Raw genomic sequence first — 27,898 nt, forward strand, 5'->3', positions numbered from 1 at the left:
AGCAGCTGTTCCATCTGCTTCTACTGAGGCGGCCGGAGGCTCACTGGTTCTGAAGGTGTATTTTGTGGTCACCGTGTCAATACATATTGAGACTTCACCATATGAATGAAACCTGGGATGAATTAAAGGGTCCTTGCCCAGATGGATGTACACATACATGACCGAAGGCCAGGCACTGGCATGTGTGATCTCTTAGGTCTGGAATGTTTGTCTCCCTCTCATTTCATGTTAAAAGCCCAGCTCTCCAGGCAGTGATGTTAGAGTTTGGACTTGAGGCTTCAGGATGGCATTTCAGGGGTAGTTAGGTCACAAGATCACGAATGACATCAGCACCTTGTTGAAGGATCCTGCAAAGCTGCCTTGCTCTTTCTGCCATATGAACACACTTTGAAGGCAGCCTCGACCGACCAGGGTATACCGGCACCCTGACCTGGGACTCGCTGCCTCTACAGTTACAAGGAATGAGTGCTGTGCAAGCCGTCAGCCTGTGGCAGTTTGTCAAGGCAGCCAAGCTGACTGTGACAGGATATCAGACCAGAACTGAGAGAGAGGCAGTCAACCAGCTGTCTTAGTCGTTGTCTAGCTACTTGAGAATATCTAATGTATGAAAACAGAAGTTTATTTGGCTCAAGGTTCTGGAGGGTGGAAGGTCCAAACCTAGCAGCCAAACCCTCGGCCAATGAGGGAGCTTCCCGCTTTATTCCACTTCAATCTTGGCTAATCCAATCTAGTGAGAGAGACAACTCACCCACCCAGTCCAGCCCTAAGCTCTGTCCCTGTGATCCACCCGCTTCCCACGGTGCAGTGTGGCAATCAGGTAACTTCAGAGGGGGCAAAACACAGCATCCCTGGGGAGGAGCCTGCAGCCAACATGTAATAGATTAGGCTGTGGGGTGGAGAGGACTGCAGGAATGGGAAAATATGGCAGATGAACACAATAAGTCAAGAAGTCGCTCTAGGGGCTTCATTAGGGGCTGACCGTCCTATGTGAGGTTAAGAGAAGCCAACTCAAAAGAGAACATTTTGAACACTGTTTTACTTACAAATCGGTTGGCCATTGCGCCATTGCTAAAGTGGCATGTGTGCATGCCACAGCCCACCCAAAGCCTTTTGGACTGTTCCAAAGCTGCAAAGCATTATTATCAAACCCCAAAATTCTGCTTTTTATTTTTGTTTTTCCTGCCCTTCTCCTTTAAAGATAACCTTAAGAACATTTCAGTAAGAGCCAACTTTAACGAGAGCCACGAGGGATTATTATTGAATTAAAATACTGTATAGCCACGTTGCTTCTGAATGAAAAGCCAGACTCCTCAGTGCTTCCCTGGACCCCGTGGATTTATGAAAAAGAAGGGAGGAAATGAATGGCTCAACAAGTTTTTTTTAGGGGTTCAATTATTCACCATGTCCTGTGGCAGGTACAGGAGGTGGTAAGAGGTGTAGGGTGACTGTCTGAAAGGAACTTGTAATCCTGTTGAGCTGGAAAGACTGCTGCATTTTAACAAGGAAACAAATCCATGTTCCCACAGGTGCTAATTACGTGATAAGAGGTCGATGGTGGGATGCAGTTTTCACAGAAGGGCTCTCAGAGGAGGGAAGAGAAAGGATTCAGTCTGGGTCTTGAAGGACTTTTGTAAAGGCCTGGTGCAGGGATGGAGGGGGTTGGGGAAGGAGAATCAGAGGGAGCTCACTGGAGGTTGGAGTGAGTGAGGTGTTTGGCAGGGGAACGGAGACCATGTGCCTCCGCAGACCTGCAGGCAGAGGGAACTCCTACACCAGATATCAGTTGTTTGTCTGTGACACGGGTGGGCTCCTCTTAGAGTTGAACCGTACCCAGCCAGATCCAGAGTCTGCGAGAGCTTGGGGCACTGCTGACCACTGTGCCAGACTTGGAGGAACCCCTCCCCCGGCTGCAAGGCTGAGCGTCTTCCTCCTTGGATGGCAGTCCTGGGACAGCTGAGGGCAGCTTTCTCTTAGCCAGAATGCCGCCCACTCCCTCACCAGTCCCTGTCCCATGTGTTCTGGGAATCTCTTGTCTGTTTACATTCTAGGCTATGAATTACATTTAAGCGACTCTGGTAGGAGTATAAAATATGGGGGAATTGCAGTTTTGACTAAAGTTTGTATATTTTCTATTCTTAGAGCTTTGTCCTGTCTGGAGAAGAATTCTGACCTTTGATTTATGTGTCTGCATGACAGAGATTATTTCATCTATATTTAAGATACTGCTCTTCTTTCCTCAAGAAGGGAGATAGAGCATTCCCTGTGAGTTGTTATGATTTGCAGTAAGAGTTATTGGTTATTTCCAAGGTCACACTTTCTTTTATGAAAAGCTCAGTGTAGACTCACCTCTGCTGCTGCTTCTCACCCCTCACGGCCTACTCTGGCCCACTTCACTACTGTGTTTCCAACCATCAGCCTCTGTCAGCTGCTGAAGAGGCCAGTGGAATTGTCTCTGGGAATTACATCACCCATGAAACAAAGCAAGTGTTCACCACTGCACAATAGAATAAAGTCTGGGACATTGACACCATGGAACAATATGGCAGCCATTTCACAAGATAATTAAAATATTGATTAGGAGATTTGCATAAGGTGACAGTGGGTGATGCAACAAAGCATGCATATTATGAACCCATTCTGGTATCACAATAACAAAATATGCACATATATGTTCATGATTAGAGTTGGGGATTCCAAAGGTCCACTCCTAGCGATTGGTAGACCGAAATCATCAAGGACATACAAAAAACTGAAAACGGTCAACCAGTGAGATCTAATGGACATACACAGAGCATTCCATGAAGCCAGAGTGAATTAGACATTTTCATCTGCCCGCAGACATTCACCAAGATGCACCATAAAACAAATCTAACCAAACTTAAAAGAATTAAAGTAGCAGGTCTCTCTAGAGTATACATTGGTGCTATTCCTTTGCGACTACAATGAAATTCAATTTAAAATGATTAAACTAGATATTAATAATAGACAAGAGGAAAATACCCAAACACTTGAGAATTAAGCACCATGGCTGTAAATCATTTATGGAACAGAGGTGAGATTTCCAAGGAAATAAAAAATGCATAGAAAGAAACAAATGAATGAAAACAAAACTACAACATGGCAGAACCTACGGGGCCGGCAAAGACAGTGCTCAGAGGGAAACTGATCATTCCATGCACCTCCTTCACAAGAAAGCAAAGCTCTCCAGCCAGAATCCATTGTTAATTTAAGAGACTAAGAAACACAAAAGCAAACAGGGGAATAACAAGGAGAAAAGCAGAAATCATGAAAGTAAAAACAGCATATTACTGGGGAAAAATCAGTGAAATAAAAATCTGGATCTTTAAAGAATCATTAGAATAAGCCCAACAAAACTGGCAAAGGTAGAGACAAGGCAGCCATTAAAAAGATATTAAGGGAATACTATCAGCATCTTTAGGCTCATAAATCAATAACTTGGGTAAAATGGAACATTTTCTCTAAAACTGCAAATGATCCAAAATCAACAAAGATGAAAGAGGCAACCTTAATGTTCTATAGCCACTAAAGATATTGAATTTGCAGTCTTTTTATTTTAAAGAGAAGAAAGCCAAACAAAATTAAACAGAGCAAAGCCAATCAAAACAAAACAGTGAAAGTGATACAGGACCTCAAAGCCGGATAACAGGAAATCAATAATGGGTACCATAATGCCTCTTGTTATCTTCAAAACTGTTGTGCATACCATCAGACATAATAAAATCAACCAAAACAGAAAAGAGTAAGACCAATCTAAACAAAACAGCAAAACAAAACAGTGAGAACATTATTGGATTTTATAAACAAGACAGAAGAAAATCCCCCATAGTTGCTATATTGCGTTCTATTATCCTATAAATAGATGCTGAAACTACTGTCCCTATGCTTGCAAAGTCAATCCAACAATGTACCTCAGTTGCTATCAGCCCAGTCTGTGTTCCTCTGAGTTAGCTTACTGGGGAGTTGGCTCACTGAAAAGGCACTTCCTGTTTCTCCTCCCCACCCACAGTCACTGCTGGCACATGGGAAGGGCCTGAATTTGCAATCTAAAATCTCTCCAAAAAGAAATCTCTAGGCCCAGATGGCTTCACTGGAGAGTTTCACTAAACATTTAAAGAATTAACATCCATTTTATTTAATGTCTTCCAGCAAACAAAAGAGAAAACACTTCCAGTTTATTTTATGAAAATATTACCCTGATGTAAAAATTAGACAAGCTATTGCCAAAAAGATGTGTGTGTGTGTGTGTGTGTGTGTGTGTGTGTGTGTGTGTGTGTATGTGTGTGAATAAAAAAGAAAACCACAGAGCAGTCAATATCTCTCATGAACACAACAGGAAAATTTCAACAAAATATTAGCAGATAAAATCTGTAATATCTAAAAATAATTCTATGCCATAACTAGGTAGGACTTCCAGATTTGTTCAATATTTGAAAATCATTCAATATAGTCAAGCAACTCAAGAAGAAAAATCACATGATCATGTTAATGGAGAAAAAGTATTTGCCAAGTTCAGTACGCATTCATTGTAGGAGATGCTAGCAAACTAGGGGGCCTTGCTCACTTTAAGAAAGAACAGTTAGAAAAGCCACACAGCTGGCATCCTACTCAGCAGTGAAAGGTGAACACATTCCTCTCAGATTGGGAGGAAGGCGAGCTGTCTGCTCTCACTATTCCTTCTTCCTTTCATTCACTCTTTTTTTTTTTTTTTTTTTGTACCAGCAATCAGTCTCAGGACCTTGCGCTTGCCAGGCAGGCGCTTGTGCACTGAGCTGGATGCCCGGCCCTTTGCTCCTACTATTCTTATTTAACACAGTCCAGGACCTCTTAGCCACTGCAATAAGGCAAGAAAAAGAAGTAAAACCACACAAATTGGACAATAAGACATAAATGACATGATTTCCTAGTAGAAAATTTTAATAATCTATAAAAAAATCTTAAAACTAATAGATACGTTCTGGTAGGTTATGGGATCAAAGATGCTAACACAAAAACTAATCCCCCCCCACGAAGACTAAAAATGAATATCTGGAAACTGAAAGTAATCTACGACATTGGAAATTAGGTCAGGAAAATGAAATATTTAGATTTAAAATTAAAGAAGCACGCATAGGCTGTTTGCTGACAAATTTAAAATGTTGAAGAAAGAAACCAAAGGAGATGTAAATAAGTACCAGTGCTAACCATGCTGTGAGACTCGCACTGAACATGGTGAAGATGTCAGTTCTCCTTCAGATTAATCAGTTTTTGTGCAATTCCTATCCAAACTCACACCAGCAGTTCTGTAGACATAGACAAATTCATTCTAAAATCTGTGTGGAAGATCTAGATCCCAGAAGACTAATCAATGGAAGATGAGACAGCACCAAATCAGACTAAGCAGGTTGGCCAACGAATTGCTGACAAGGACACACAAGTGAAAGAGAGTGAACTGCTCCAACAAACATACAGGAGCACAGGGACGCCCACAGGCAGAAGATAGATCAGCCTAAGCCGCCTACGAAAGTGAACTCAAAATGAATTACAGACTTACAGGTAAATTATAAAATTAGCAAGATATAAGAGGAATTTCTTGGGATTAAAGGCTCGGCAGAGTCCTTTGAATGGACACCAAGATACTTCTGTACCAGGAAATACTACTCAGCAAGAGAAAGAGACAAACTCTTATTACATAGATTCTTTATGGGATTCTACTGAACAAAAATGGCTAATCCCAAGGCTTTCACCCTGTCTTACCCTGTGTGTTTAACTTTTTTGAAGTGCCAAATTACAGCAACAGAGAAGAGATTAATAGTTATCAGAGATTAAGCGTGGGGGACCCAGGGGACAGGTGGGTGTGGCTCTAAAAGGACAGGTGAAAGGATCCTTGGGGTGGGGGAGTTGTTGGATCATGAATGTGTCCCTACAGATGCTTTTGTTGTGCTACTGTAGTGTACTTTTGCAGTCCAGTCACCTGGGAGTCAGAATTGCAGGACAAAGAGCCCACAGGAAAGATGAAAAAGGCTGCTTCCTCTGACCACCAACAGGATGGAGACCCTGGCTGACAACCCGAGCTTCTGTCACACAAAGAAGAGAGCAGCCTTGGCCCTCCTGGGGCCATCTTGGCCAGTAATCCTCTGTGAGAGGTGGAGGAAGGAAACCAGCGCTCAAGGGAGAGGATGCGTTTTCTAAGACTGTGTCAGAGTGAGGGCAGCTATGGTCAATGGAAAGAAAGCCGCCTGAATGAAAGTGGCTGGTTCACTCCACGTCCTCAGCCTCCAGCTGGAATGTGGCTTTCGCTGGGTACCAGGATGCATCTTTGGAATACTTCTTCCCTTTTGTCTTTTGACTCTGGAGAGCAAACGTGGCCCACTGCTTTGCTGTGATTTCAGATGGAATCCAGCACAGTCGTTTACTTTTCACCCAACCCCAGTCATACTTCCTTTATGTGACTCAGCTTCCTCTTCGTAATGAGGTGATGACACACGCCATCAACCAGCAGTCACAAAGGCTTCCAAGTTCTTCTGACGAACACCTATATGGCATTTATATTAATACAGCTTTCTCTGTGAGATAAAAGATTAAAAAAGACTTTGTTGCACTGACTGAGGAGACGTAGGTATAGGATTAGGGTGTAACCAAGTGGTGGTTTCTTCCCAGAACTAACTGTTGGGGTAGCAGTTGGAAAAGCTTGGCAAAGGAGGTAGGGAGCCTGACAGTGAGTCAGAGGTTGGCTCCTCTTTTGATGCCCATCTTCTCATTCCATAAGGCTGTCCTGGGGCTTCCCCCATGCTGGGGCTCTGAACAGGCTCTGTTTCTCTTGCTCCCGTTTCTCACTTCCTGGGGCTGATGGTCTTTGTGTGGTGATGCAACTGGTCTCCAGTCCCTAATCTGTGAAATAGGGCTGACAGCAGCGTTATCTCTCTAGGGTCATCAAGAGAAGGAAGGAAACTTAAGGGACTTGGCAGTGTACCTGGAGGTGGCAGAGGCTTCCTGGGTGTTCCCTCTATGAGCTGTCCTTGGTCCTATAGTTCAGTTCAGAGTTCGGCTCTCCAAAATCCAAGAGCCCAGCCAGTCTCTGCCTTTAGTCAGAGGTTGGTTATTCACTTTTGCTTTATTCAAGAGAGAGCACTGTTGCCTCACAAGACTGTGACCCAGGTCAGCTCAGCCTAGGTCGTGTGAAATCCGCTCTGCGTGCTGTGCTCTTTTTGACACCACCCAGGTGGACGGGAGGTTGAGATCTGATGAGGTGTGAGCTGGAAGTGGCCCAGTATGTGGGCTTTGCCCATCACAGTTTCTGCAATTAAGTTTTGGGCATGAGCCTGTCACAGAGTACAAAAGACAAGATAAGAACCCTCTACAGTTTGGAGCCCGTTGGATAGGAGCAGCATGAACACAGGACTGTGGCAGGGCTGGGGGTGTGCGTGGGGGCGACAGCCACTTCCTGTGTGGGTATTGACATTGATAGTGTTGATACAGTGCTTGCCAGTGGCTGCTGTATCACGGACACTTCAGACAGCAAATATCATGATGCCTACTTATTCTGATTGGGGTGGTTTTACTTTTCTGACACTTGCTTGTGTTTTCCAATATTTTCGATAATCCTAAGAAGAAATGGCCTTTGTTCTTCTTGAGTACAATATACATAGTAGACCTCACAACGTGAGACACTCAGGTGAGGAGCGTGGGTGTGGGCACTCTACTCCCATGCGACTGCCAGCTGGGGTGTGAGGCGCATTCCCAGCCCCTCCCTGGGGCTCTTGCTGCCTTGCAGATTTCTCTGACTGTCCTGCCAGTTGATTAGCTTATGGCAGTGCTCTTTTAAACAAAAAGTACTGCCAGCAGTAGTCGAATTAGTACTCTTAAGTGTGGTGCATTCCTTTAGATAGCAACTTTTAGATAAATTTAAGGCTAGTTTTTAGAGGAAATTTGTTAAATATGTAAGTCTGGTGGTACGAAAATCCCATATAAGACAAGTCAGACAAATGAAGTTATGAAAGCTAAAGATTTTGGGGTCTGTATTTATAAACACTCATAACAAATCATCTTAAGTTTAGCTTTGCTGAATGGAGCCGTGGCAGAGCCTTAGATTATTCTATGCCATCTCCAGTCAGATGCATCATGTTATGTAAGCTGGCGTGTGGGCAGTGGCTGACTTCGGAGGCTGTGAGAAAATGCTGTGGGGCTGAGGCATCTGGGACGCTGTAGACCTGTGACGGTGGCTGATCGTGAATGCTGAGGGCATCTTCCTGGAAGTCCTTCAGTCAGACGGTCAAGCCACAGCTCACTATAGCAATCCCCAAGGATTTTCCAGATCTAAGTATTAGGGAGCAGGATTTTGCTTGAATTTACGATCAGCACATGCTCTGAAACTGACTTCATTTGCTCTCTGCTTGACAGTGTGTGAGAGCAGTGACATGTGACTGGCCCCCTGGCCACCGTAGCAGGGAGGAGGGACCCCACTGGGTCTGGCAGGAAGATGACCTGCCAGGGACTGTGGGTCCTCGAATGTTGGCTGAGCAATGGGGCAGTCATCAAGTCAGAGATAAGACGTGGGCATCGTTATTTTATACCCCAGATCTTTAGCTCTAATTGCCTGGAGAACAATTCACCCCATGTAGCGACCTCCGCTAACAGAACTTGAAGCCACTCGAGTTCCAAGGGGCTGCTCCACCAAGAACAGAACCCTGCAAAGAGCTGTCAAATGTGACTGGAAATCCAGAAATCTATGTGTGCTCTTAACGAATAGGGATACTTTCAGTAATGACTGTTAGCTCTCTTTGTGAAGGCCAAATATGCTCACTGCAGAAAATGGAGAAAAATGTAAAGACGAAAACTAAAATCATCTGTAGTCACAAGCTCCACAATGATTCCTGTTGAAGTTTCCGTGAACATTTTTAGCCCCTCTTTTCATTTATGATACACTGAGACCAGGCTCAGTGATCTCCCAAGTCACTAAGTATTTTTGAAAGACAGTTTTTACTAATCACATAATGTTTTGTTCTATTAGTGTATTATACTTTACTTAAACATTTTCCTATTTCTGAATACTTAGACTTTCCAACATATATAATGTTAAAAAATTGATTGCTCTGTCATTCATTCATTTGTTCAGCAAATTACATTGAGTTTATATTAATGTCAGGTCTGTGAAAGTGTTGAGAACACATAGTAGACCACACAAAGAACAGGCATGGTCACTGCCCTTGTAAAGTTTATCATCTCTTTAGAACCCAGAAACTAATCAAGTAATCAGATTTATCAAACAGAATTATAAACACATAAACAACTAATCAAATAACCTAAAAACTGAAGCCATCCCTTGAATCGCCATATAATCTTGAAAAAGAAGTACAGGTCAATGTTCTGATCACAAGACGATGTGACATTGGTGTAAGGGTAAACATAGATCAGTGGAATCAAAAGGAGGGTCCAGCACTAGACACACAGGTTTCTGGCCAGTTGATTTGGCCTTGGGGGCCACAGCCATTCAAATGGGGGGGTTTTTTCCTACAGAGCTGGGACCTCTAGAAAGTAACATGCAAAAATGAAGCTGGGCCCTTCTTCTCCATCATGTGGAAAAACAAATTGTCAAACACCTAAATAAAACAAATTGTCAAACACCCCATAAGCTTCATCAAAGGATAAACTTTGTGACCTGGATTAGATGATAGTTTTCAGAAGCAGTTCTGGAAGTCCTCCTTGGTAAGGGTTGTTGGTTGCATGGTTGTGACTACTATGATGTCCTGGGTTGGTGTAAACATTGACCTGTTAAGGTCATTTTGTCTTTGAGGAGAGCCGGAAGTTGCACATGCCACATTCGGTGAGCAACAAGGACAATATACAGTGGATCTTTCTGGGCCTTGGCAGGGGCATTGACTGTATGTCTGACCACAGCCTATAAAGATATTCACACAAGAGGACTTCCAGAGCTGCTGTAGAAAGGGGCAAGCATGATGGGATAAGTGCTTGAAGTGAGAGGAAGTATTTTGGGGGATTAGTGGGTCTTTATGGTAATACATTTTTGGGTTAAACATTCACCATAGATTGTATTCTTCCAAGGGAATGAAAATGCGTGCTTTCTTGGAAATGTATTTCACAGTAACGTAATTTATAATAACAGAAAGAGGAATCATCAACTTTAGGTCTTGCACAATGGTAGGTGGGAATTTAACCACTGAGTGACACCCTCAGTCCTAAATCTTAGTTCTGAAGCAATAAAATATGGATATGGTTAAAATATATGACATTCAGATAAATAAAAGTATAAAAATGAACTTCCATTAATCATGCCCTGCAGAGTTGGCAGAGGTGGGGAACAGGGAGCCTCCTACCTCAAGTCGGTGTGTTCTGTGAGAAGTGTCTCAGTCCACTTTGGGTGCTCAGGAGACAGCTGCGATGGCAACTATTGAGCAATAGACATCTACTGCTTTCAGCTTTATAGGCTGGGAAGTCCAAGACCAAGGCACCAGGAGATTCAGGGTCCGGGGTGGGGTGTGTCTCACAGATGGCCCCTTCTCACTGTCTCTGCACGGTGGAAGGCGTGGGTACTGATTGGCCTCTCTCACGTGGGCAGTAACATGACTTAATCACCTTCCCGGGGCCCCATCTTCTAATACACTGGTATTAGATTCCAACATATGGATTTTTCAGGGAGACAGTCATTCAGACAGCAGCAAAACAAAACAAAACCAAAACCAAATGGGAAACATCACGACAATGTGTCGGCGATGCACAGGTGATGCCTGGAATACAGTTTTATGGGACTTGTTTGATTACGCACAGAGAGAGGACAACTGTCTAAAACCATGTTCTCTTGTGTAACCCTGCTGCAGCCCATTCCACAGATGAGGAAACAAACTCAAGGTCAGATGGCTTTGCGAAGGTCACACAGATAGCCACAGAGTGAGTCTTTAGGGACACGGGACTCCAGTGTTCACTTCTATCTTGTGTAAGACAGGATATAAGAATATATGCAAACTTGACTGTTGTCATTTGCTAGCTCAGGAGAAGTGACATATGCTTTTCATGGAAAGGCTCATGCTTTAAAAAGAACAGGAGACAGAGTGAAGAGAGCGAACTTGAAGTCAGCAGCTTTTGCTTCTTTACATTTCTCTGAGCGCTTGGTCCACAAGAGCCTTTAACAGAGCTCCGCCACCATCACTGTGGAGGACTCAGCGGCACAGCGCCCCAGGCAGCTAATAATACACGTTGAGATTAAATGATTATTTTGCAAACATGCATTCGCCTTAATATCATAGCTTATCACTGGGAAATGCTAAGCTGTGACTTGGCTTGGAAAATGTCAACGTTTTCATTTTTTTTTTTTTTTAGGACATTATCTGAACCCCTGAGGGAACGTTACCTGTCCACATTTTCAGGATATTCTTCTAGAAAACATAGGTTCGTGGGTAAACTGAGAGCAAAGCTTGAACCTTATGGTCACAAGCCTCTGGGCCACATTCCTTCTTTTCCCTTTCTGTTTCTTTTGCAGTGCTTGGAGTTTGCACTGGGGCCTCCTGCATGCTAGGCAAGTGCTTTACCAATGAAATATGCCCCCAGCTCAGTATTTGCAACTCTTTACTTCAAAATAATTGTAGGCTCACAGAAAACTACAAATGGAACCCCCCCCCCCTTTTCTTTACCTGCAACAGGCAGCCTCCCACAGGGGAAAAGCCTCCTGATTTAATGGTGACGCCTAAGTCCCAGAATAATTCTGGGGAAACATAGTCGGAGAACGTTCAAGTACTTTGCATATCACAAACCAATACAAATTGGTATTAATAAGTCTAATAGAAAGTTAATGGGGAATCGTGAGTCATGAGATTCCCACATGATGAAATGAAGTGCTATAAACTTTCTAAACGCTTCTTGCTGGGGAGTTTTCAAAAACTGCCTTTGTGACTGCATGAGCCCTCAGGGAATGTGTTTCACAAACATTTATTTTGCATCCATTCTGCACGGGGCCTGAGGAAGACACAGAGGAAGAGTACAGCTCTGCAGCTTCCGAGGGGCGAGGAGTGTGAATGGGAGCTGGGGACCATGCCGGGCCTGGGGAAGAGGGTGCAGGGCTCCAGCTCAGCATTTGGAGCCAAGCTGGAGTGTCAGGGAATGGGCAGGGAGGGAGAGGATGGCAGTGCCAGAGAGCCTTAAAGGTTTACGTTTTCTCTATTTTGAGTCTTGACAGCATGACATTCTTACATTTTCTGTGCCAAGCATTATGGCATGTTTAAAAAAAAAAGAAAGAAAAGCGAAAGGCAGCCTGCAAACAGACAGAGGGATTGGTGTTCACAGAACACAGAGGTCTTCTGCCTGGTGGGGAAGGTCAGTGCTCAAGGGGCCGCGAGGAGGGCTTTGCTCTCAGTGGGAGGCTGCACTGGATCATTAGGGATCACTGAAAGTGATGGGAGAGGAGTGCAGATGGGAAGAGAGGGAGAGAGGCGAGGAGAGGGATGCAGGCAGGAGGAATCACATATGCGGCAGCAGGATGTGCGAAGAGACAGGAAGAGGATGACAGATTCGGTTTGGCAGGAGCATGGGCGGGCAGTTGGCACAAGAAGTGTAAATGGTAGGCACAGGCCAGGCTGATGACTCATTCCTCTCCGTGACCTACTTTCCTGACCAGATCGGGTTTTCAGTGAGAGCCTGGCTCCTTTTGCTGGCTACCCTCCTACCCAGGGTTAAGACGATGTCTCACCGAGTGGGGGCTGGATCAGAATCTTCCAGGCAAACGAGGAGTAGGTGAGGGCCTGCTGTTGACTGGACCTGGACCGTCCCCCCACAGCCTATGGGATAAAATCTTGGTCCCCGTGTAGGCATCACTGGGAGATGGTAGAACTTTTAAGAGGTAGGGACCAGTAGCAGGAAATAGGTCACTGGGGACGTGCCTTGCAGGGGACTGTAGGACCCCAGACCCTTGCTTTTACCCTCTTTTTTTTGTCCTGGCCATGAGGTGAATTTTTTGTTCCACCTGCACCCCCACCACGATGTCCTGCCTGGGTGCATGTTCCAAACATGAGCTAACCGACCATGGACTGGCACTTCCAGAACTGTGAGCCAAAGTAAACCTTTTGTTTCCAAGCTGATTATCTCAGGTACAGTGCTCAAAAGCTGACCTGGTGCTTTCAGAGATAAGCCCGTGCGTGCCTCTGAGCTCTTCCCTTCTCACTGCTGTCCAATAACATACTGTGGACCGTGCCGTAGTTTGTTTATTGATGCCCTATTGGTGGATATTTGTTTCTTTTCCAGTCAGGCTGTGATGTGTGTGGCTGTGAATGTTTTGTAAATTTCTTTTGGTAGCCATATGGGTTCATTTCTCTCAGAGTGGAACTACCGGGTCATAAGGCATGTTCCACTTTGGAAGAAAACACCTGACAGTTTCCGAAGTGTTTCCCCCAGCTTACACTCCTGCCTGCACACACTGCTCCACACGTGGTGCCTTCCACTTGACCGTCCTGTGGGCGCTGCGCGTGAGCTTGGAGTTTTCCCTGTGCGTTGGCCTGATGACAGGGAGGCTGACTCCTTTTCATTTGTATATTTGCCGCTTCAAATTAAAACACAAATTTTACTGGTTATTCACCAGCCCAAACTTCTTTTCTTCCTTCCTTCCTTCCCCCCTCCCTTCCTCCCTCATTTTCTTTTTCCTTTCCTCCTTATCTCCCTTTCTTCCTTTTTCTTTTTGAACTTGTATTAATTCTTTTTTCTTTTTATCAGTACCAGGGATCGAACTCACGACTGCCTGCTTGCAAGGCAGGCACTTACGCCGCTGAGCTAAACCCCCAGCTCCGTATTAATTCTTATATGAGTACAGTTCCAGTAATTCTTCCAGGGAAAGTTTCTTGGTGATAAACTTTCTGGTCTACGCACATCTAAAAATGCCCTCTGCCTTTCCCTAACCCCAGTAATGTACTTTAGGGGAAAGTGTAGATTCAAGAATTGTTTTCCCTCAGGTTTTGAAAGATGTTGCCCCATGTCTTTGGTGTCTGAATTTGTTGATAGAGTTTGGCAGTGTCTGTTTTCCATTGCTCATTCCTTATTTTTAAAAATAATATATATTTTAAAAATTGTGATAAATATACATAACATAAAATTTTATAATTTAAACAATGTTGTGTACAATTGAATGGCATTAGGTGCGTGCACATAACATGTTGCCTTCTTTCTTAAACAATATAGTACTTCCCCACATCCCTGCACATTCACAGTTTTCTCATTATGATTGTTGTTATGACATTGTACTAAGACGTGGGAAATTTTGGTTCATTTATTCTTTTAACTTTGTTTAGCATTTGGTGCCACTTTCAAATGAGGATTTGGGTTTCAGTTCTGGAAGAGTTCTTTCTTTACCCGCCCGTGTATTCTTCCTCCTGCCTTTCACATTTGGTGGTGTTAGAATGTCTGGATCCACCTTCCGCATCTCTTGTTTTTCTTTTATCCACTGTCCCATCGCCCATTTGTGCTGGCAGGGACATCTCTCACGGCCCTTCTCCATTCCATCTTGTGTGGCAGATGTGTGTTTGGGGGTACAGTCTCAGCCACCCCATGCCATTGTAATTACCCCTCCATGCTCCACACACGGCTGGTTCAGGAACCAGGATGAAGCTGCTCAGCACACAGCTTTCCTTGGCAGCTTCATCTCTGGGTCTTCCAGGTCCTCTCTGGGCCTTGGGACTAGGCGTCTGCTGCATGCACCGCACTTGTGATTTCCTTCTTCAGTCCCAGTCTCATAGGTTTCCTGTCTTGCAGGGATGCCACATGCCTTCCTCTGCAGATAGGGGTTCACTTAGTCTTTATTACCCTTTTATATGTCTAGGAATTTGAACAGAAATGCGTGTCATGTTTCCTTGGCACTTGTGTGCTTGCAAGTTACCAATATCACGCAAAGTCTTCATTCACTTTTTAACAGAAAAATGTTTTCTTTATCATAACACACGTTTCCTCGGGTTCATTAACTCTGCTTGTCTTTTAGGATGATGCTTGCTCTTGGGGAAAGAAAACAGCCTTGCCAGAGCCTCGTATGGCTGTGGAGTGGGGCCGTAGAGTGGGGTCCTCCTCATGTGTGTACCAGAACTCACCACCATACTTTTCTGTGACAAAGGAGGCTCACTACAAGCATTTAAAAATTACCAAACAAATCAGTACTCAAAAACTTTGGAAAATACAAAAGTTGTAGTTTTGGAGATCAATTGGTTTTATATACAGAAATCCAATAAATGTATTTAAACTATGCTTATAAACTGTTCAAGAAACAAATCTCCCTTAACCCTACCTCAAAAAATACAGCCCTGGTGAGCAGATAATTTATGTAAAGAGTTAGAGTCAGCCAAGTGTGGTGGTACAGGGCTGTAATCCCAGCTAATCAGGAGACTGAGGCAGAAGGATCACAAGTTTAAGACCAATCTGAGCCACTGGGCAAGATGTTGTTCAAGCCAAAAAAGAAAAAGGGTAGGGATTTAGCTCAGTATGAGGCCCTGGGTTAAATCCCTAGTACAAAAAATCTGATATGAAATGATCTGGGTTGGGACCATAGTGCCTTTAGCAATAGTCTAAGCTCAGCATTTCACCTCTCAAAGGCACTGGTTCCCAAAGCATGTCCTCAGGCCAGATTGAAAGCATCAGGCCCCTACAGACCTCATGAGTCAAAAGCTTTGGGGTGGAATAAAAGGTACAGAACAGCAAAGCAATCCTGCTTAAAAAACCAATGCTTGAAGGCATCATAGTACCCAATTTTGAAATATACTACAAAGCTATAGTAACAAAATCAGCATGGTACTGGCATAAAAAAACAGACAGTAGGCCAGTGGAATAGAATAAAGGGCACAGAAACAAACCCACATAAGCACAGCCATTCTTGACAAAACAATCAGCACATACATTGGGCAAAAAATAATTCTTATACAGTGGTGCAAGGAAAACTAGATATCCATATGCAGAGGTTGAAACTTAACCTTTTTTCTCACCCCACTCTAAATCAACTCAAAAAGATCAATGACCTAGATGTAAGACTCAAAACTTTGGAACAACTAAAAAAAAAAAAAAAAAAAAAAAAAAAAAGCACAGAGAAAACACTGAGCCATGGAGACAGGCACATACTTCTTGAATAGGACTCCAGTGGCACAGGAAATAAGAGCAAGAATCAACAAATGAGGCAGATTAAAAAGCTTCTGTGCAGCAAGGGAAACAATCAACAGAATGAAGCGATAGCCTTCAGAGCAGGAGAAAATCTTTGCAAGCTACTCTTCTAGCAGAGGATTAATATTTATAATATATATAGAACCCCAACAACTTAACACTAAAAAGTCAAATAGCTTAATCAAGAAATGGGCAAAGGTATTTAACAGACACTTCTGAAAAAAAGAGTACAAATGACCAGTACATACACAAAAAGCCCAACATCTGAGCCATTAAGGAAATGCAAATCAAACCTACGCTGAGATTCCATCTCAACACACTTAAGGATGGCTCTTATGGAGAACATAAAAACAGTGAACGTCACTGGTTGGGATGCTGGGGAGAGGGTGAGTGGGAGCCTTCTACACAGCTGGTGGAAATGTAACCTAGTATGACTACTGTACACATCAACTCCAAGCAAACGGAAGAATAAAACTAAACGCAGCGACATGACTTGCTGCAGATGCACACTCCTCAGTGTATTCCTGAAAGAAGTAAAGCGACAGCTGCGTGTCATGTTTCCTTGGCACAGTTTAGAGTAGCTGAGCTCTGGAAGCAGCCCAGGAGTCCTGACACCAGGCACCATCGCTGTGTCTCCTAATGCTCTGCTCCCTCCCAGAACCCTGGTTAGGAGGGCAGGTCTGCCAGCAGACCGCTGCTGTCCACGGTGGACCCATGGCCCCCAGGTCCCTGCAGACCTGTGAGATGGCTGTTTGTGGCTTTCCAGGGTGCCACCAGCGCCCTCCACTTCTGCAGACCACGACACCGCGATGCCTCTTCCTCCCCAGCTCTTGGGCGGCTTCCAGACCCTGCCAAACGTCTGCGGCCTGCTCCAACTCATAGCGCAGAGAACTGTCTGTATGAGGGCTGTTTTTGTTTTTTGGGTTTTTTTTTTTTTTTTTTTTTTTTTTGCAAAATGATGGCTTTTGTCTGGTGCTATTGGCAGTTACTCCTTTTTTCTTCTGTATGGAAGGAGCAACTTTTCTCATTTATTTTCCTCTTGCCCTGATGAATTGAGTTTTCTTTTAGGGTCTTTGTAAATTACAGCTCTTTTTCTGATGGCTCTTATTTCTTGCCCACACACTTCCATTATTTCTTTGAATTCTTGAGCAAGCTAGCACTTTTTATTCTGTCGGTGACATTCTGCTTTCTGTTGCAAGAACTCTGTCTCCACCCCTACATGTTTTGCTTTTAATGTTTCCTATTCAGAAAGCTAATTTTATTCTGTGCCCTTGAGTTATTATGTTTAATATCAGGACTGTTGCCTTATATTCCATCTATTTCCCAATGAAAGCTTTCAGAAACTGGATTGGAATCATTATTTTTTTAATATCACGATTTTGAGTTTTTACAAAGTCCACTACCACCACCAGGCCATCTGTTTTCTAAGATCTGAGGGATTTTGGTGCACTAACTGGCAGCTATGTGTTTAGGGTTTATTGTGGGAAACAAGAGAAGCCAAAGAGCCATCATGTTTAAGAACCTGGAGAGGTCCCCTCACAAGAGGTGGGGACCCCAATTTGTCACAGAAAAGCACTTTAGCGTGTGTCAGGGAAAGCCACAATCTTATTACTAAGCAGAGTTCAAAAATAAGAGAAAATAAGGCAGGACTTTAGTTTGAGGAGCAGAAAGAGCACTGGCTTGTTAGCCAGACTGCAGGACCATCTTGGAAAGAATCAGGGTGGAGTGGGCTCTGGTTGATTGAGAGCCCACTTCTGGTTTTTTAGCATGGCTCCAGAAGTCCCACACTTGAGCTCCTGTAGCCTGAATGTGACACCGATCATCTAGAAAAATCTTGGAGATTTAGACTGGTTTCCAGCTGACAAATCTCTGACTTGAGTGAGCATTAGAATCCACTGGAGACCTTGAAGGATGTTGGAGATTTGCATTTCTAGCAAGTTCCTGGGTGCTGCTGATGCCCCTGGCCCTGGGACCACACTTGGAGAGCAGTAGTCACACCTGGGGCTTAACAGGTTTGGTGCCACTCATTTCCCTTCCTTCCTCTGAGGTTTCTCTTTAAGCAGCTTTCCAAGGTATGGTGCTAAGATCCCTCAGGCGTGAGTGACAAACTCACGGTGACATTTGCCATAGACTTTGAGGTCCTGGAGGGTGGTGTGAGGCTGGCTGTGCTCCTCACTACCAGGCCATCCTTACAGGTGCATGTACATGTTTAGTAATCAGTGACACGAGGCATGTGGGAGAGTTTTACATGGAATTAGAAAAAAAACACTGTTATTATTATTTCAAAGTCATTTAACAGACACCTTTCCCCCAATAAAGAGGCCTAGAAGGCAAATTACTCAGATTTCTAGTGATAAAAGGTACCCAGTTGTGATAGATCTTTCTTCTGTCTAGCATGGATGACATTCTCTTATTAGCCAGGCTTGCTAGTAGTGGTCCTGCTGGACACCTCTGAATTCCAAGTGAGTATCAGCAGACATCTCTCACAGTAATGGGGGTGGAAATTCTCAGGGGTTATTATTTGTAAATTTGCCTGAGTTCCTTTGCCTAGAAAGGTTCAGTGGCTGAGAGCAGGAGGCAGTGTGCTGGGTCCCACTCAGCTCTGCAGCTCTCACGGGCTGGGTGGACTCTGTCCCGCTTAGTAGATGCGGCAGGCGGTGCCAGCAGCACCCCAAGCCCATGATTTACTGACTGGTACAGCTGTGAGCACCTATGCCCCTGACCAGTCACTAGGGGTGACAGAGCGGTACCCAGGACAGAGCCTTGCCGATGATGATCATCAGCAAACTGGTCCCTCCGGGACATGTCTGAGGAAGAAGCTGGCTGGCTTCCCGCCTCCCTCCCCTTGGTATCCTCAGAATGAGCTGACCCTGAAGATGACCACTGAGGTGGGAGGTGGTGGATTGCTTGTAATTTGAGTCACCAGATGTCCCTTGGTTATTGTTTTGATCGTTCACAGAGGTCTCATTTTATGAAGCATCTCTCTCTCTCTCTCTCTCTCTCTCTGTCTCTCTCTCTCTCTCTTTCTCTCTCTCTCTGGTGGAAAATATTTTCAGTTCTTCATTATTTTAAAATTGTGCAAGAAGTAAATGAATATTTCTTGTTTTAAAATGTTTAATCACAAGTCTCCCCTTATCTTATTTCCCTGCCCCATCCCAGATCTACCAACACCTGCTCTGTCTCTCTCTCCCTGCCTGCGAGTCCCAAGGACAGAGGGGGTAAACTGAGTCTCCTCACGCTCATCCTCTTGGTGGCTCCCCTGTTGAATCTGGATAGACCCTGGGATCTGCTTTACCCAGGAGGACGGGGAGGATTTGATGGCATTTCATCGGGACTCGGTTTGTGTCTAACTCTACATTTATCCATAATGCCTGGGGAGGGAGCCCAAAATCTGCGCTGTGCAGGCCACCAAGTGCCGCACACCTGTGCACACACAATGCGCCCTGTGCAATTATTCGGTCAAAGGGCAAACACATCTCTCATATCTTTAGATAATTCCAAACAGTCTTTTAAAGGTTTCTTGCCAAATTCTATTTGCCCCAAGAATAAGTGATACAGTTCGTTTTCCTTTGTCCTCACCAAATCAGGCTGTTTTCCAGGGTGAAAAATTGCGTCTCTTTCAGAGTTCATTGCTCTGTCTCTGTGAAAGTGTGTTGTGCACTTTTACCTGTTGAGCCGATGGACTTCATGACTCACACAAACTCTTCAAGCATCCTGGGTATTAATTTTTCTGCTACATTTGTTGCCTTTTGTCAATCTTCTGCTTAATTTTTTTCATGTTGTTTATGTCATTTGTTTGCCCTACAAAACTTAGTAATTTTCATGAGTTCAGCTATAGTCTTGGGTTTTCTTCAGCCTTATAATAAAACTATTATTCTCTGTTTTCTTGAGCTTTTACCATTGCGATTTTTAGCTTTAGCTCTTTAAGCCTTTTCTGCTCTTTTTGCGGGTACAGGGTAAGCTGGCTGTGTCAGAGGGGGCATCTGATTCCTGCACCTGTGTGCATAGCACACAGCGTGGAGCCGTAGGTGATGCGGTGACAGGGCTGTCTCCAGACACGCTTTTCCTGCCACGTCACCGTCTTGACCGACTGGCCTCTGGGGTCCCCATTGCTGTGCATGGTTTTCTTCTGGGCCCATTCTCTCCCATTCCCGTGTCAATATTCCATAATTTTCACCCATTCTTTTTTTATTTTTATCTTGAGAAATTTGTCTTGTAAAAGATGTTTCATTCTGTAAACTTTAGAATTAATTTTCCTAATGTTGGGGGCAAAGTCCCGCTGGGACTTTATCGTGACAGTAAAATGGTAGAGGCATTGGGTGTGAGGTGGAGGAGGTGTCAGTGTTTTTGTGTGAAGTCCTCCAATCCAGAAAGCAGAGCACAGCTTTCCATGCGCACAGGGGCTGCATCCCAGCACGGCGGTGTTGAACGGGTGGGACCTCCAGAAGCAGGGCCCAGGTGGGAGGTTAACCAAGTCCTGGGCCAGTACCAGGGAGGTGCAAATGCTGACCTTGCTGAGTGAGCTGTGGAGTGAGGCCACCTGCACCGTGGCTGTGCACCTGCACCTGCACCTGTGTGCAGGCAGCTCCCCTGCGGGCTCCTGGTCAGTCCTGCCGTGTAGCCAACTCACCACAACCCCGGTGCCATGCTGGCTGGATTCTCCCACTACCATGAGTCATATAAACCCTTTTCCTTGACACCCCACCCAGCACTGGGAACCTTGTCATAACAATGCAGATCGGAGTTAGCAGGCTTTCTGGTGTTTGTTCATCCTTCGCTAACATTTTCTTCAAATTGGTCTTGCACGTCTATTGTTAAATTTACTTCAGCCTTTTCTTTTTTGCTGCTTTAAACGAACTGTTTTCCTTACTTTATTCCTGTATCAGTGTGTTTTATTTATTTATTTTTTGGGGTGGCTTCATTTAGCACACATGTATTTTTAACCAGTTGTGAAGGGCTTTGACCTTTCATCGGCAGGTTTGATCTATTCATGAGCTTAAGATTACTGAGGCATTTGGATCTATTAAAGATGTCTATGTTTCTTTTGCCTTCTTGTTTGTGCATTTTCTATTTTTGTGCCTTATTTTCCTGAAGGGCTATTTTTGTTTCTTCCTTTTGTTCTCCAGTGGTTTGGAAGTTGACTCTCCTATTCATATTTTTACAGTGTTTATAAAAATATGTTCCTACCGCTACCTAGGATTAATCTGCCCAGATTCAACTCTGTGAAGCACAGAAGTCCTCTGAAAGGTTCCCCTTTATATCTTTGTAAAGATTGTTTGTTTTGTTCTCTACCATCCATGTTGACACCTCGATTCTAGTTCCTGATCATGGTGAAAACAATACAGCAGTCACGCAGCGTTAGCAAAGCATAAGGTGTACCTGTAGATCTTGTTGACTGTTTTCATCCTGGTTTCTTGTAGCCCACATCCTTCTTGGAGTCATCGTGCTTCTGGAATGTTTCTTCCAGAGAGTGTCTGTGGGTGGCTCCCTTGCAGAGTCCTCACTCTGCCTCCCACTTGAATGCTAGTTGGGTGGAAAAAAGATTCTGGGATGCACAGTTCTCTCCTTCAGACTTTTCATGATGTTTATCTTTATGTGTTGGATGCTGAGAAGGACTTTTCATGTCATTCTGATTTGTTTCTTTTATAAGTAGTTTGGCTTTTACTCTCTTCCCACTGGTATACTGCTTTGAAAAATGTTTTTAACAACACAGAAAATCTTAAATTGACCTAGAAACTCTACATATTAATGGGGTGCTATGTTTCAATGCATGTATGCGTTTTGTAATGCTCAAATCAAGATCAGTATATGTGTCTCTTCAAACATCTATCATTTCTTTGTGGTAAAATTTCAAAATTATTTCTTCTAGCTTCTAAATATTATTCATTATCTATTACTGGCAGAAGAGCCCTGGAACTCACGTCCTCTTACTAGAGCACAGTACCCATTGGCCAGCCTTCCCTCAGCCCTCCTTCCCCACTGCCGTTGTCAGGGCCCAGCGACTGTTTTTCTAGTCTCGAATTCTAAGCGTTAATGTTCTCCATTGATTTCCAGCTGAGCGGGATTGCATGGTATTGTCTTTCTGTGCCTTTCTTATTTCACGTCACAAAGCGTCCACCAGTTCCATCCATGTGGCTACAAATGACCAGATTTCATTGTGATTGTGGAATGCAGACGATTCTGTGGTGTAATGATTTAATTTCCTCTGGATACATTCACGGGGCAATTCTGCTAGGTCGCAGGGAAGCTCTCACCCACAGTATGTGAAGGGTCCCTTCCATCCACATCCTGGCCAGTTACTTTTTATTAGTTTTGATAATAGCTATTCTACATCAAATGAAATTGTCAACTCCCCTGATTTCCATTCCAATTGTAGCTGTGGGATAATGGAATGCATTTCAAAGTTCCTTACTGATCCTTTTGTCCTGAAATAAGCCACCACGTGGTCATAATTAGATCATAGTTTTTCTTTCACTTTTCTGCTAGGAGTTCTAAGAGTAAGCCCAGAACTTTACATTTTCTTTTTGTTTCCCTCTCTGTGGCACTGGGAGTTTTTCTGGGCTCTCTGTCCAGTTTTCACTATTTTTCAGTTTTGCCCAACTCTGGAGACCATTGATTGAGTTTTTATTTGTACTCAAAATCAATTATTTGCTCTTTGCTAGTAAAAATCAGGTAAACATGGACAAATTCTCAGCAGTGACCAAAACCTTAACAGAATGCTCTTGAATTCATGGAAGAAAAAATATGAAATATAATTAGAAGCCAAATAGATTTTATGAAAAAAAAAATGACTTCAAAGTTCTTAAGGAATGGTGCATACGAGAGATAGGAATTGACCACTGAAGTGTAGCAGAACAGAGTTCAGGTAAAGGTCCATATGGAAACAGGACCTTAGCATTCTCCACAGACGGCTTACTGATTCAGGGGAATGGGTGATTTATTACACACAGGGAACTGGGCAATTACAGTTCACCTGGAGGCTAACCATTTTAGCATGTGCCGTGTCCTATGTAGACAAATGCATTCCTAATAGATTACTAAATGAACAGCATTAAACAGAACTTTCAAATGAATGCATGTGTAAATAAATAATAAATGTTAAAGTAAACCTGGGATCAAGAAAATTTCTTAGGCAAGAAAGAACACTCAGAAGTTGTTTCTTGTGATGTAAGATATAGACACCATTCAAAAATGATTCAATGAGAGATTTATAACCCATTAACTACAAGAAAAAGGAAGAATCTAATAAAAAAAACCATGGAAAGACATAACAGGTAACAGAAAAAGAAATGCAAATAGTCATTAAATGAGTAATGAAAACGAGTAAGAAATATACCACATTAAGAAAAATAACCATATTGGATATGAGGGAAATGCAATTAAAACTAATTAAAATGGGACACTGCTGCCCATGGCTGGCGAAGGTTCAGCGGACTGCGGCTGGTGGAGTTCCATTGAGAACAGGTGAAGAACACATGATGCGTACGCTCCGGTCTTCAGCATAACTGGAGGAAATCTTGCTATTTTAGCCTCGGACATGGACTGGATGTCATTAAGTAAAATAAGCAAAGCACAGAAAGGTAGCTACTACATGACTTCAGTCATATGTGGAATAAAAAATACTGACCTCAGCAATCGCAGGTGAAATCGTGCCTACCTTAGCCTGGGCTTAGTAGGGTGATGGAGGGATGGGACATGGTTGCTCAGTGAACCCTAAGTTACTGTGGGGAATGGGAAGCTCTGCAGTGCTACTGCACAAAAGGGTGACTACAAAATAATGATCAGGCTGTGTATACCAGAAAGAAAGGATTTGGAGTTCCCACCTTACGGAAATAATACACGTTTGAAGAAACAGATGTGCTTAACCTGATTTAAACATTGCACAGTGGATCTGTGAAACATTACACATTACCCAATTAATGTGTGCGTCTTCCATATCCATTCACTAAAGAGTGTTGCTGTACAGAGTTGCGAAGGTAGAGACTGTAATTCTGGCCTACACTGCGTGGAGGAGGAGAGGGCAGATTGCTGCACCCTGTGGAAGGGCAGTTTGCCTCCGTGTGAGTGCGAGTGTGCTGTTGGTGGCAGTCGTGTAACTCCCAGAAGTCAGTCCTGGTGTGTGCATAACACTGTGAAAGGAGAGGCGGTATGATTTCCACCATTCTGGGACTGCAGTGGCGGTAACCCTGTAACTCTGCAATGTGTATCGTAGTGCTGAGATAAATCTGTAACCCTGGTTGTGACTTCAACATACCTTTGTGAAAGAGGCACAGGATGTGACCGCCCAGCTCTGCAGTGCCAACTGTGGTCGTGTTGGATGCTAATCACATAATCCTCCTGCAATGGGCATAGTTACCAGAAGCTCTGTGCCGCTGGTGCTGGTGTGTGTCCCTCAGGGGTTCATGTGCTGGAAGCCTGGTCCTCTGCATGGTACATTAAGAGCTGGTGGGACCCTCAGGAGTTGAGGCCTAGTGGGAGGTGACTAGGTCATTTGGGGGGTGACCTCAGATTGTGAGCCTGGTCCTTCATATGTACTGTCACAATGATGCTACCTACTATCACACGCTGATCTACCGAGGGGAGCCTCTGCAAAAGGCTGAACCGATGAATCTTCTGGCCTTCCTGACTGTTTCTCTTCTCTCCGAGTCATCCAGCCCCGGTCATGTTATTATAGCAGTAGGCAATGGGCTAAAACAACTGCAGTGAGTGGAACTTTGCCATGGTGTGGGGACAGCCATCATACAACTCCAGAGTGCTGGCGATGGGGCTCAGAAAATGCTGTCGTTGTCACCCACATAACTTCATGAAGTTGGTGGTAACAGTCATATCATGCTATGGTGGTAACAGTGGCATTCACATAATTTTTTGTTGATGCTTGTGATAAAAACCAGCTGTCATGGTGTTGATGGTTGTTACATAATTGTGTTACATAAATGGTATCCACATAATACTGTAGTATTGTTATTGGTATTCAGATCACTGCATTAGCTTTCTGTTGCTGTGACAAAATATCTGAAAAAAAGCCTGAAGAGAGGAAAGGTTTATTTTTGGCTTACAGTTTCACAGGGTTCAGTCCATGGCTGACCTGCTCAAGGGCAACAACATTATGGTGAAGGAAGGCTGCTCACCTGTGGCAGCCAGAAAGCAGGAAAGAAACAGAGCGAGATCACCCCTGCAGGGCACACCCCCAGTGACCTACTGGCTCCAACTAGGCCGTCTTCTAAAGTTCCCACCACTTCCCAGTAAAGTCATCAAACTATAAATCCATTAGTGAGTTAATCCACTGATGAATGAGATCACTGCCCTCACAATCCAGTTGCCTGCCAGTAGTTCTGCCTCTGCACATTACTACACTGGGAGCTAAGCTTTCAACATATGAGCCTTCGGGGAACATTTCACATCCGACTGACAACAATCACTTTGAGACATTGGTGGAAGAATTCATGTTAATTTTCAGATAGTGGCACCGGACGCTACCACCAGAATTACAGAGTTGTGCAGACAGATTGTATGAGCATCACTACCTCTGTCACTAAGATAAGTGAGGAACACACCCAGCATTGCTGAGTTACCAGGTTACCACATCTAATAGCACTCTTGAATTATGCGACTACCGTCAGGTGATGTCACTAAAAAAGCACACCCCCGGTATAATTATTCCATATAAACTCTGCTGGCCATTGTGGCGATGTGTTTTGTGACAGTTGCATTTATGAAGGTCCACAATGTGGGTGATGGTATTCACATGGTTCTGTGATGTTGGTGGTGCCTAACACCACGATGCTGGTGTGTCTTCTGCAGTGCATAGTGATGTGATGTCCATAGAACTCTGCAGCACTTGTGAGGCATTGACACAGTTGTGCAACATGGTGGTGGCATTACCCATATCACAGGGTGATTCTGTTGCTGTTCATTTGATTCTTCATGCGGGCTGGTGGGATTCACACAGTGCCATGACAGTGGACATACACAGTTCTACGGAGCTGTGGTCATGGTACATAATACTGTGGTGGCTTTGCTGGTGATAGTCATGTAACTGCGATGTCACTTGTAGTATTTACCCTACACTACTGCACTGGTGGTAGTAGGTAAATATCTCAGTGATGTTTATGGGGTGTTTGTATAAGCCCGTGACATTGGTCACAGCTAGATGATTGCGTGACGGTTGCATTCCCGTAACTATGACAGTGGGATTGTACTGATGTAAATCTGTGACACTGATGTCTGCACGACACTATAACTCAATTGGCAGCAGTCGTCTGATTCAGTGACATTGTTGGTGGTATTTTAACATACCTGTGTTAAAATAACGGAGTCATCAGTCATGGTGCATATAAAAACCACACCAATGTCATAGACAAAAATGAAAACTCCCCCCATAAGTGCATGTGTGTGTGAATAACATGACCTAAGTTGCAGTGTTCTAAGACTACAACACTAGAAACATTACTAGGGGTATAATATCATCAATAACTTACAACTTCTGAGAGGTGTGTATCTATCACAACCATTGTGCTACAGGCGTGAAAACGCTACCACCAGTATTACAGAGTTGTGCAGACAGATTGTATGAGCATCACTACCTCTGTCACTAAGATAAGTGAGGAACACACCCAGCATTGCTGAGTTACCGGGTTACCACATCTAACAGCACTCCTGAATTATGCGACTACCGTCAGGTGGTGTCATTAAGAGAACACACCCCCGGTATAATTATTCCAATTCAACTGCTCACAGCACTGAGGAACATATTAACACTGTGAGAGGACTAGAGAGTTATGCAAACATTATTGTCATCACTGATGCAGTTTTGTTAACAACTGTCAGTGCAGCTACGTTATGCAAGTATTTGACCAAGTGACAGATTACACAAACACCACCACCACTACCATACAGTGGTAATGCCATGCCACTAGCCTTGCAGAGTTATGGAAATACATGACCAGGTTGCAGAGTTCTGTGCCTAACACCATCATCACCATCACAACATGCATGAGTAGCACAACCAGTGTTCCACAATCATGGAATCATTATAGGTGTGGTATTTGCATAATAGTGAGACTTTGGTTGTGCCATTTGTGTAAATACATACCCGTGGTGGGAAAGATACTCATGTAACTAGCAATGGTGGTGATGGTGTCTGAATAATGCTGTATTATTGTTTATAGTTCCCACATAACTCTGACACTATATTTACATGATTTTTCAATGATGGTAGCTAATGTTCATGAGATTCAGCAGAGTTGTTTTTTGTTGTATCCTCACAATTCTGTGACAGTGGTCACGCTGTTAATGTTACTCTACAAGGATCATGGTGGTATTCCTGTAATTCTGGGATATTAGTACATGTTGCATTCACAACGCAATGTGTAGTCACATAATTCTGTGACTCATAATTCTGTGCCTCTGAAACACAGATGTGGTATCTGTGTAATTCTGGGACTTGATGGTGGTGATTGTCACCTAACTGCTCCATTGGACCTTTCTTCATGGGGCCTGACTGTGTGGGGATTACGGTTGTGTAACTACAGTGTCAGTAGCAATGGGAGTCATGTCCCTGTGTGGCACTAGTCATGGAAGCCTCATGGTGGGGTTCAAGGAACTGGGACACTGGTGGTGCTGCAGCAGTGTACAATTGGCGTACAACCATTTCCATGTTACACTGTTGGCTTTGCTCACTAAATCTAAATGTAAAGGCATTTTCCCAAAACATTGCCACTTTCAGACTCTCCACGGGTGTCATGTACTGTATCTAGCTAGCTCTTTATCA

The 27,898-nt window shown here is 43.9% G+C and overlaps 1 protein-coding gene across 2 annotated transcripts in view; it reads left to right on the forward strand.

Moving 5' to 3' along the window:
* Shc3 (SHC adaptor protein 3) overlaps nt 1-27,898 on the forward strand; it is a 132,597-nt gene that overhangs the window by 15,411 nt on the left and 89,288 nt on the right. The gene's annotated exons all lie outside the window — the stretch shown is intronic.

Source organism: Cavia porcellus, unplaced genomic scaffold (assembly GCF_034190915.1).
Source record: "Cavia porcellus strain 051 isolate PalLab524CR breed Dunkin Hartley unplaced genomic scaffold, mCavPor4.1 scaffold_17, whole genome shotgun sequence".
Classification (NCBI taxonomy): Eukaryota; Metazoa; Chordata; class Mammalia; order Rodentia; family Caviidae; genus Cavia; species Cavia porcellus.